This window comes from Raphanus sativus, chromosome 9 (genome assembly GCF_000801105.2).
Source record: "Raphanus sativus cultivar WK10039 chromosome 9, ASM80110v3, whole genome shotgun sequence".
Classification (NCBI taxonomy): domain Eukaryota; kingdom Viridiplantae; phylum Streptophyta; class Magnoliopsida; order Brassicales; family Brassicaceae; genus Raphanus; species Raphanus sativus.
Window position 1 is genome coordinate 17,768,228 of NC_079519.1, and position 12,768 is coordinate 17,780,995.

Below are 12,768 nucleotides of genomic sequence, written 5' to 3' on the forward strand. Positions count from 1 at the left end.
CTCAGAATGCTACTTTTCATCGATCGACACACACCTCGTCATCGATCGACAACAAGGTTCGCAGAACTGGAAGATAGGATGAAATCGTACGTAAGAAAGCATGAACTCTTCAGTTCACCTATCCTGCGATTTCAGGCCACAATGTCACAGCAGCTGAACAGCTACAAAGAGACATGAGCATCGTTCAAAATATCTTGGTCTTCGTGACAAAACGAAGCATCGATCGACAGGCCTCGACCACATCGATCGACACCGAACCACCACCAGCGAAGAGAGCAGGCACTCCAGCAGCAGTTGATGAACTTAAACTTGAGCTGTACGAGGCTATGGATGCTATGGAAAAAAGACTCAACGGGACCTGTGATACCATTGACTACACTGTTAACGAAACGGTTAACAGCCTCTGCAGAACTACTCGCCACATGAAGGGCAATATACGTGCTCTGCAGTACCAAGGACAGTGTTCACAAGTCGATCGACACAATGGATTCTGAGTCGACCGACAGACCCCTCAGCGAATGACCGACGCGCATCTCGTAGCATCGATCGACACCGAGTCTTTAGCAGACCGAGATCAGTTTATTTTGGACAGGATCGATGCATTATAGAGTGAGCTAAGTTATTGTCCGTACACACCTACCAGACCATCGACAAGAAAGTTGACAAAATCGAATACATCGAGAATTCTGTGAGGAAACTTCAAGATACAGTCCTCCAGATAGATAAGAAGCAACTACAAGCGGATGATGCCACAAGAAGCTTCATCGCCACATGGTTCAATAGTAGGAGACACAAGATTGATGATTGTTGTCTGGTAATCAGCAGTTTCTGCACCCCATGAGTCACTCACCTACCACAGTGAAGCTAAATGACTATAACCAAGCGCTGAGTGGGAGGCAACCCACTATTAGGTTTCTTTTTCTTTATTTTATTTTATTTTTCTTTTTGCTTTTATTTTTCTTTTCTTTTTCGAATTTATTTTGCAGTATTATTAGATCCAAGTAGAATGATAATTCCATCGACCGACATTCACCATTCATATCGCTCGACACCACACGACCATTACTAACGATCGACGTATACCACTACGAATCGATCGACATCTTGTCGTTCAGGTTTATTCATTCTAACTTGTTATATTTATTATGTTTTATTTATTTACCTCACCACCGGATGTTACACTGGGACAGTGTAATTTAAGTCTCGGGGGGGGGGGGGGAGTTTACTAATATGTGTTTTTTTGTTTTTTTTTTATTTATTTAAATTGTTTTTCAAAATTATTTTTTCGCATAAGTATTAATAGGAACATTGATATGGATTTATATTTGATTGTCTGACCACTTTTTAGCACCATTCTAGATTACTGATTGCAGATAGTACTAAAGATGCTAAAGTGGATCAACTTGCTATCTATATTCACTAGCTAAGATTGTTTGAAGGAACCAAAGCTGACCTCCAACACTAATACTGACTTATTTTGCTTGTCTTGGGGCTTGGATATCACTGGATCGGAATCCTCTTACAAGTCTGGAAGGTAAAAAGTCTGTGTGTTTCTGGTTCCCTTCCTTCGCTCTCTTCGGCATCTCGAGATCTAAGTTTATGTTATAAAAGATTGGAATGATTTCTTGAGAAGCAGAGGGATAGGAGTGTCTCCTGCGATCCCAGTATTCTAAATCTCAAGGATGATCACACATTGTGGAAACGAGGGGTAGGAGTGATTCCTGCGACCCCATTATTCGCTACACTTTGTCAAAAATGTATGAGTTACAACGCAAATGTCAATAAGATGGACTAGATGACCTATGTGGCATCGAAACCTGTTGAAATTGAAACTAATAAGAGATTCAGTGAAGAGAGAAGAGGGGAGAAAGGAATCAGAGAAGACTACCTGTGTGTTCAGATACTTGTTTGAGTTGAATCCATGTGTTCTTTGATCGATACTACCAAGGTAAAGCCTGCACTTTATTTTATGTTAAGAAATGAGGTTAGTAGAGGGGAATGTCAGATGAGAATTGCTAAGTTGTTAACTAGATGAGTTTAGTTGCTAAGCTAGGATAAGGCATGATGAACTTCTGTGATTAGGATGTTTAGACATGAATTGCAAACCCATAGAGTGATGACTTCAATATATTGAATCCTTGAGTTCCTGCTATTTCCAAACCTTTTCCAAAGACTACTGTTTTTGCTTGAGGACAAGCAAAGGAGTAAGTCTGGGGGAGTTGATATACCATGGATTTCACCCGTTTTTAACCATGGTATACTAGTATTTTATTATATACTTAATCTGTTTTCTAGCCTGTTAGGTATGTTTTCAGGTTCAGGAGCATTTTGTGAGAAAGTGATGTTTTTGGAGCATTTTGGAGTACAAGAGATGATACACCCGAGTTGACCATTCAAGAATAAGTCGAAAGTCAACATTGCGATTACAATCGATCGATACTCATCCTGAGTTGTCGATCGATGTAGCTTAGAAGATCCGCGTACTAGAAGATTATAATCGATCGATACACATTCAGTGTTGTCGATCGATATCGAGGATGAAATGGTTTAGCCGACTACTTCACCAAGACTTCACCAAATTACGAGATTGCCCCTGACGAGTTTTTAACCTAATGGAAATGCTTAAATACTCCTGCTAAGTCCTTTTGACGGCAAGTTTTGAAACCCTTTGAAGCTTGAAGCTTTCACAACCAAAGCAGAGAGTGTGAGAGAGAGACTAGAGTTTTATTTGTTTGAGAGAGATTGGAGAGATTTCTCATCTCCTTTTGTATTTCTACTTTATTCTATCTATGCAATTCTTTCATCTATCTATTGTTATGAATTGTCTAGCTATGTCTGAGTAGTCTACTTGTTAGATCTAGGGTTTAAATAGGTTTGTGGGATTAGCCCCAAACTATAATTGCTAAGTTGTGATACTCATCAAATGGATGGTACCCTATTCTTGTTTTAGAGTAGCTAACTAGAACATAGATCACTAGGATCTTAGATTATCTTGAATTATCCATTTGAGCGATGCATGTTTCCCGTTGAGAAGAACGACAGTTCCTCCTTGAGACCTCGCGGTCATATTCGGTTCGCGCCTAGGCAGATCTAGAAGCCGTCGATCGATACCCTACTGGTAAATTGATCGGCGCCGCGAAAGGTGTATCGCTCGATATCTCAAAAGGATATCGACCGACCCTTTTTCTGTGTCATCATGCGAAAGGTGTGGCCAGAGATCTAGATATTTTAACCAGTGATTCATTCACATATGTTAAGCGGCTGAGATCTATAGTATCATGCAAGCAACTTATTAAAGAATTTATAGAGATTATAATCTCCATTCCTGAATAGAAACCCTATGTCTAGCACTCTTTATCCCATTTAAACAACCCTTCATATTGTTAGTTAGAGCAACTGCCTTGCTCATTTTAGGATTTGTTATTTTCATTTCTATCATATAAACCAACCTTGCCTAGGATTGATTAGTAGATTTTATTTAATTGGTTCCCTAGCTCCTCGTGATTCGATCCCTAAGTACTACAGTTGTACCTCTTATTTGAGAGAGTAAGCTCTACTGGGTAATTTGAGCACTATCAGATATATCGTGGATTTTACCTATTTTTACGCATGGTATATAAGTGTTTTATATACTATTTATTATGTATTGGAGTCTATTTAGAGTATTTACAGGTTCATGGACGATTTGGAGATATAAGGTGATTTTGGTGTCTTTTGGAGTCTCTCGCAGTGCAGAACTGCACAGACGCTTCAGATGTTTAGCTCTACATGGAGACATTCTCAACTTTGGATTTATCTCATATTTTGACACAAGATAGATCTTTGAGTTAGCTTTCCAATGACACCGATATGAGGTCAATCATCATCCTGTAGCAGAGGTTATGCTCATTTTACTAAAGAGCGGTCAGTCTGCCTCGCGAGAGGAAGCTGTCGAGAAGAGGATTGTATGTCGATCGATGCAGCACACTGCATGTCGATCGACAGGGAAATCAGAATGTGGGCTGAGTATATTTTATGACCAACTGAAGCCCAGAAGTAACCACAAATTAGCCTTATGCCCTTGGACGACCAGAAACCCTATTTTACTGTTTTCTAAGCCATTGTTGGCTGCTATGCTTCAGACTATTCTAGAGAGAGATAGCTTAGGATTGGAGAGAGAGATCTGAGCACCTTGAGAGAGGGAAGATCTTGAACTCCCTTTGTTTCTTTACTTTGTTCTTCTCTTATTTATTCTATTGCAGTATTATTCAGACCATCATAATGTTTCTTATGAATATGTTAGAGTAGTCTCATTGTTAGATTTAGGTTTCTCACAAGGTTGACTCATGTATTGCAAATAAACCATTGTTAGGGTGTTTAAAATATAATTCTTCATCTAGTTGTTCTTAATACTTTGTTTGGGATTAATCATCCTTGACCTAGATCTTAGGATTAATTTGGATAAGTGAGAACTTAGCAATTTCCTGAAAACTAAACTAGTATGTTCTAATCTGACTGAGAACAAACGAGAGTTGTTCCTAGTTAGATTAGAGAACCCATCAAACCTGATCTTAAGGCTCGCTGGAAGCAATATCGATCGACGCAACTAGAGTTGTATCGGTCGATATTGGGAAAGGTGCATCGATCGATGTTCCATTGAATTATCGATCGACACTTTCTTATGATCATCGAACGAGAGTGGATGACCCAAGATCTAACCGAAGTTAATCATTTGATTAAACCAACAGTTTGAGTTCAGAACTATGAATACTAAAAACCCTAAATAAATTGCAAACTTGTCAAACCTGTGAAAATACCTGAATCTAGCTACCTTTCTTCCTGTTAACAACCTCAAATCAAATCAATCGAGCAACTGCCTTGCTCACCATTTAATTTACTGTTTAAAACCTATTTTTCTAGCTTTATTTCGAAGACTATATAATCTATTGTGTAATCCTTGAGTCTCTGTGGATTCGACCCCTAAGTATTACAATTGAACCTCTTTTATTTGAGAGAGTAATTCACTCCTTAAGGTAATTTGAGTGATTTCAATTACCCTATAGAGCTTACTCTTTCAAATAAGAGGTTTAGCTGTAGTAGGGATCGAATTACGAGGAGCTAGGGAACCAATTAAATCTAATCAATTAATCAATCCTAGGTGAAGTTGGTTTTTATGATGAAATGTAAATTACAATCCTAAAATGAGCAAGGTAGTTGCTCTAACTAACAATATGATGGTTGTTTAAATGATAATGAAGAGTGCTAGACTTAGTGCTTTTATTCAGGAATGGAGATTATAATATCTATAAATGCCTAACAAGTTGCTTGCATGATACTAAAGAACTAAGCCGCTTAACACTCAGTGATGTCTCACTAGTTAAATAATCTAGATCTCTGATCTCAACTGTCGTCTGTTGACAAGAAAAAGAGTCGATATCTATCGATATCCTTTAGAGATATCGAGCGATACACCTTTCGCAGCGCCGATCGATTCACCTGTCGGGATATCGATCGACGGCTTCTAGATATGCCTAGGCGCGAGCTGATAATGAACACTAGGTCTCAAGGAGGGCGGTTAGCTCTTCTCCAAGGAGACAACTAGTTCAAACAAATAATTCAAGATATATGGAACTTAGTGATCTATGCTCTAGTTAGCTACTCTAGAACAAGCATAGGGTGCAATCTATTTGATGAATATCACAACTTAGCAATTATAGTTTGGGGCTAATCCCCCAAACCTATTTAAACCCTAGATCTAACAAGTAGACTACTCAGACATATCTAATCAATTCATAACACAAGATAGGTAAAAGAATTGCATAGATAGGAAATAGAAAATAAATGGAGTACGTTCAATCACAAATCTCTCAATGATCTCTCCAAACTCTCAAAACATATAAAACTTCTAGCTTTCTCTCACACTCTGCTTTGCTTTCTGACTTCTCTCAACAGCATGCCGTCAAAAACACTTAGCAGGAATATTTAAGCATTTCCATTAGGTTAAAAACTCGTCAGGGACAATCTCGTAATTTGGTGAAGTCTTGGTGAAGTAGTCGGCAAAACCATTTCTTCCTCGATTTCGATCGATAACACTAGATGTGTATCGATCAATTATAATCTTCTAGTACGCGGATCTTCCAGCTACATCGATCGACAACTCTGGATGAGTATCGATCGATTCTTATCACAATGTTGACTTCCGACTTGGTCTTGAATGGTCAACTCGGGTGTATTATGTCTTGTACTCCAAAACGCTCCAAAAGCATCACTTTATCACGAAACGCTCATGAACCTGAAAACATACCTAACAGGCTAGAAAACACATTAGTTATATAATAAAATACTATTACACCATGGTAGAAAATGGGTGAAATCCATGGTATATCAATCTCCCTCGGGGTCATCTCTGCTTGGTTAGTATCCTCCACAAGTGCCATGATAACGTAGTTGGATTTCTGCCCTCTGTGGATATATCGTATAAATAAGGAAAGTAGGAGAACCCTAATTTCCCAGAGGTCCCGGATTTCTGCGGAGCCAGCGACAAGTGACCAAATAGATGCAGAAAATATGAAAAGATAACAAAACGAATTTAGAGAAAACGATAAATCTTATTACGAATTCGTGTACGAGCGTTACGAGCATTACAAGAGATTGTAAGAGCTTTAGCCGCAAGTGCTGTATGCGAGTTATCTAGTTTTAGCGACCTAAACCTTAAACCTAGTTGAGTCGCAGCTCGATAGTAAAATACGAAAAAGATACGGAAGCGGTTTTTGATTGATTTCGGACTGAACCTTATTAAAGGCTGCCTACGTACCGCTTTCGAGGATCAAGCTGAACGTAGTTCAATTGATAGAGCTGGACAAGAGATCGAACTGCCTGGGCGAGTTCGTCTAGTAATTGAATGCCAGTCATAGAAACCGAACTTGTCGAGAATAAAGCCTCAGTTTCTAAGTGCAGCGAATTATGAGTCTAAAAGAGTTGTTTTTTATGCCTATCGCCTTGAGCTCCTTATATACGCACTCCTAGGTCGGTTTACGCTTCTCTCTTTTGCCCTTAAGCCGTCATAGTCTGAAAAATGGAAATATTCCATTTTTTCCGATCTTCATGATTATCTGCGGAAAGTTTCCATTTATCCGCGGAAACTGATGTTTATCCTCCAAGCATAAACCGTCATAAGATTTATGGGACTTTAAGAAATCGTAAGTGGGCCTCTAATCAAGTTTAGGACCCTTTGGGCCGTCTTTTGATTTGAGACGTTTGTTACGATTACTCCGATAAATTTAAGTTTCTGCGGTTTCATTGTAAACCGAAAGGACGATCCCATTTGATCGAGAAATCAAGAAATGATTAGACGTGGCTTGCGGAGGATTGTTATATGGATAGTCGAGAGTACATAGTTTTACGTCGTATCGTCGTTTCGAAAGACTTTGGACGTTACGGAAAATGGTTGAAGTTCGTATGCTCAGTCGCAATAGCGATCGAGTGATATACCATGGATTTTACCCATTTTTACCCATGTTATATAAGTGTTTTATATACTATTTACTATGTATTGGAGTCTATTTAGAGTATTTACAGGTTCAGGGACGATTTGGAGATATATGGTGATTTTGGTGCCTTTTGGAGTCTTTCGTAGTGCAGAACTGCACAGACGCTTCAGATGTTTAGCTCTCGATGGAGACCTTCCCACCATTGGATTTAGCCCATATTTGGACACAAAATATAGCTTTAAGTTAGATTTCCAATGCCACCGGTTGGAGGTCAATCCAACGGTTAGAGCGGAAGTTATGCCCATTTTACTGAAGAGTGGTCAGTCTGCCTCGCGAGAGAAGGCTGTCGAGAAGAGGATTGTATGTCGATCGATGCAACAGAGTGCATGTCGATGGACAGGGACATCAGAGTGTGGGCTGAGTATATTTCATGACCGACTGAAGCCCAGGAATCACCAAAAAGTTACCAAAATACCCTTGACGACCAGAAACCCTATTTATATTATTTCTAAGCCATTGTTGACGGCTACGTTTTCTACGCTCTTTACGCTTTCATTGTTTCTCTTAGGAGAGAAGGGAGGAACTCCTTGAGAGTCCTCCTGGAACTCCTTTGCTTTTGGTTTTATATTATCTATTGCATTTTCATCTATTCATCTATGATTTCTGTGACAACTATCATGTCTGAATAGATCCACCTGTTAGATCTATGGTTCAGATAGGTTTGTGGGATTAGCCCCAAACTATACTTGCTAAGTTGTGATATTCATCAAATGGATTGCATCCTATGCTTGTTTTAGATTAGCTAACTAGAACATAGATCACTAGGATCTTTGATTATCTTGAATTATCCATTTGAGCTTGCCTGTCTCCCGTTGAGAAGAACGACAGCTCCTCCTTGAGACCTTGTGGTCATATTCGGCTCGCGCCTAGGCAGATCTAGAAGCCGTCGATCGATATCCCGACAGGTGAATCGATCGGCGCTGCGAAAGGTGTATCGCTCGATATCTCAAAAGGATATCGACCGACACTTTTTCTGTGTCATCATGCGAAAGGTGTGGCCAGAGATCTAGATGATTTAACCAGTGATTTATCACATATGTTAAGCGGCTGAGATCTATAGTATCATGCAAGCAACTTGTTAAAGCATTTATGGAAATTATAATCCCCAATACCTGAATAGAAGCCCTAGATCTAGCTACCATCCTTCCATCAACTACCTTGGTTTCATAAGAACAACTACTTTGTTCGTCCTTGCTATTTAATATTTTTACTATTTTATTTACTGCTTTATAATCTATTTACTGTTAGCCTAGCTTAATCATAACTATTAGATCTAGTGTGTGCCTTAGCTCTTTGTGGATTCGATCCCTAAGTACTATAACTTGACCTCTTTTGATGAGAGTAATTCACTCCTTAGGGTAATTTGAGTGGTATCAAATTTGGCGCCGTTGCCGGAGACCTTCGATCGCCATTAGATCTTGTTTAGTTAGATTTTGTTTAGGATTATTATTGTTCAAAAATATCATAATTTTTTTTTCCTTCTGTTTCAGGTACATACCAGGAGCCAAAATGAAGAAAGAATTTTTAGCTTATTCAAAGAAGCAACCTGCTGGTTTATGCACGATCCGTAAATCTACGAGGGATGTAACGATCGACACCCTCCAAGCAGCATAGATCGATAGCATAACACCGCAAATCGATCGCCATCGTCCATCACGAATCGATCGACACCCTACAAGAACCGGTGATCGACAGAATACACAAATCGTCAAACGACACTGTTCACGCGAACACTGTTCACATGGGTACTGTTCACCGAGGTACTGTTCATCGTGGTACTATTCACGCGGGTATTGTTCATCCAGGTACTTTTCATCCGATTACTATTCATCTGATTACTGTTCATCGTGGTATTATTCATCGGAGTACTGTTCACGAAACACTGTTCATTCGAACACTGTTCATCCGAAATCGATCGACACTGTTCATTCTGTGTCGTTCGATACTGTTCATCGTGACACTGTTCATCGCGACACTATTCATCCGACGTCGATCGACACTGTTCATTACGTGTCGATCGCTACTGTTCACTTCAGCACTGTTCACCAAAATAATGTTCATCACGGCACTATTCACAAAAACACTGTTCATCCGAACACTGTTCATCCCGTATCGATTGATACTGTTCATCCGACGTCGATCGACACTGTTCATCCGACGTCGATCGACACTGTTCACCGAAATACTGTTCACCGTAACACTGTTCATCGCGGTACTGTTCATCGCGACACTGTTCATCGGGGTGCTGTTCATCGCGGTACTGTTCATCATAACACTGTTCACCGTGACACTGTTCATTCGGGTACTGTTCATCCGGACACTGTTCATCCGACGCCGAAAAATTTTGTTCATGAAGAGTCGACCGACACCACTTGCGGAAAGACACATGAGGTCAAAGCGCTCATACTTAAGATTGATAAGAGAGGTATCAGGCGAGACGAAGAAGGTCGTCCCTGCAACACCAGAGGAGAATTGATTAATGCAGAGGGTGATGTAATCCCTGATGTGATTGATGTTGCTGAGACAAACGACTTTAATTTGACAAGCCAATGGTATGATTTGGGAAGCGAGGATCCTTTCAAAGGTCTTCCTATTAAAAATCCCAAAGATCTTATCAAGACACTCGAGGGGTTAGCCTCATCAGCCCTCTCATCAGCAAACAAGCAGAATGAGGTACATGTAGATCACATTATCTACAAGATCTTTCCCTATTTTTTATCTGGAGATGCTTTTAGCTGGTTCAGTAAGTTGCTGCCAAGATCTCTAACTTGTTGGGAAAACATCAAAAGCGCATTCCTAGGTAAATTTTTCAGTGAAGCTGTAGCAATTCGAAGTAAAAGGTTTGATTAGATGATAGAGAAGATGACTGAAGATCATGAGAAAGGAATAATGACTAGTATCAACCAGATTATTGATTATGTCTACAGCGAGCAGAATGAAGATTTTGAAACCCCAACAACTCATGTCAAGCAGCCGGACATTCAGGTTCAACATGCTTATGAGGATACACAGAGGGACAAACTGAACAAAGGACAGCTGGTCAAACCATGGTACGGTTGAGGATGATGAACAAGATGGATCTGGAGAGCCGAGCATAGTAGAAAAAGCTGATACAAGTGATTCGATTTCAGCATCGATCAATATCGGCACTTCAGAAATGATCGATACAGACTTGTCTCATCGATTGATACCTCTCGAAATCCCTGATGCTACTGCTGTGAATGCTGGGACAGAACGACAAAGAGCACTCAGAGACTACAACAGTCCTGAGGATTTATATGCTAAAAGGTCTGCATTGCGTCGTTCAACATTCCAGAGTTCCGTGCCTGAGCTACCTACTGCATATATCTCTCTTGTGGGTCAGACTCCTTTTCATGGTCTTCATTATGAAGATGCCACTAACCACTTAGAGGCATTCGGAGATTTAGCTTCGACCATCAAATGCAATGGAGTCCCTGAAGACTACTACTTCTGCAAATTATTCTCATATTCTCTTGCTGGAGAAGCAGCATGTTGGTTCATGAAGTTGCCCACAAGGATCTGTTACTACCTGGAAAGACATCACAAACGCCTTCCTCAACAACTTTCGATGTGATGCTGGAGCAAATCTAGTGATTGAGAAGAGAGCTATGCTGGAATATATGGTAGAGGGTGATGAACAACATGAATCTGGAGAGCTGAGCAGAGTAGAAGAAGCCGATATTTGTAACACAAGCTCAGCATCGATCAACCCCGCGACCCCAACATCGATCGACACTATTACTTCAGCATCAATCGACACCAGCATCTCAACATCGATCGACAGAGACATTTGTCACAGATCGACACCACCCGAAATCCCTTAAAATTCGAGTTGTCCTTAGGACATTGCAGACTCGACACAGAAGAGAATTGATGTATCAAGTTGTTATCCTAACCAAGATGTAGAAAAAGAGATCACCATGGAAGATTTCTTGGAGCTAGAAGAATTCTTGGAGTTAGAGGATGGAGAACAACTTGGAGACTTGGATTCGAGTGTAGAAGTCACTTTGGAAGACTTCATAGAGCTGGAGGAATGGCTTGAGTAGGAACAGAAGTTTGATGATGAGAGGAACACTATGAGAAAATATATGGAGACCGATCGACACCCACCCGATAGTATTGATCGACACCCACCCGGGTGCATCGATCGACACCAATGGTTGGACGAGCTACCAGGATGCACAGTTAAGCTGGAACCGATTGAAGTGAGAATGCACAGGTCTAAGACCTCATACCTTGCTGTCCCTGAACATCTAAGACCCATATGCGCAGAAGAAGCTGCTGGCATTTGCAAAAGAATGAAGAGGATACATGACCCTGTGAAGATTGTGGTTCCCTATGCCGTGGTTGAAGCTGAATCTTCTATACCACCAGATATAGGTATACGTCTTGATTCCTATAATGGAGTATTTAAAGATCATCAGCATGTAGTAGCTTCTTAGAGAGAGATGAGGTGTAGAACTGAAGTCGACAAAGCCCTCAGAGAAAAATCCTCGATCGACATTGTTCAGAAAATATGGATCGATAATATCACTCCACCATCAATCGACATCTACCGGATACCACCGATCGACATCATCAATCTGTCATTGATCGACACTGACCATACATCATCGATCGATACCAGACGCGAATCAGAGCAGAATGAGTATGAAGTACGTGGAAATATTTTTGATGGAGATACCACCACGCATTCAGACAAGTCTGGGGAAAAGATGATGATGAATTGGAGGAAGAGGAAAAGAACCAAAAGGGATTCCCAGTTATCATTGATTCCTCACTTCTCCGATGATGTCAGGAAATTTGGAATCAGACTACACAAGTCTGTGGAAAAGAAGTGGAGAAATTGGAAGAAGCGGAAACGAACCAAGTGAGGTTCTCAGTTACCATTGACTCCTTACTTTTCAAATTATGTCAAGACATCAAGAGTGAGCAACAGAAACTTCTCACACCCGTTTGCAAAGCTTCGAGCACTCCTTATTGCTGAGAAGATAGACAAAGGAGAAAAGTCTATGAAGGAGGCTTTCACACAAGAATGATAAAGCCTCAAAGATTGGACATTGAGATTTGTTTTGGAGCATATTCTCATTCTCATCCGGACTGAATCAGATCTCCAAAAGTCAAGCTCATGACTAAAAATAAGCGCTGAGTGGGAGGCAACCCACTGTTAGGTTTGTTTTACATTTGGTTTTATTTTCATATACTACTGATTTTTGTT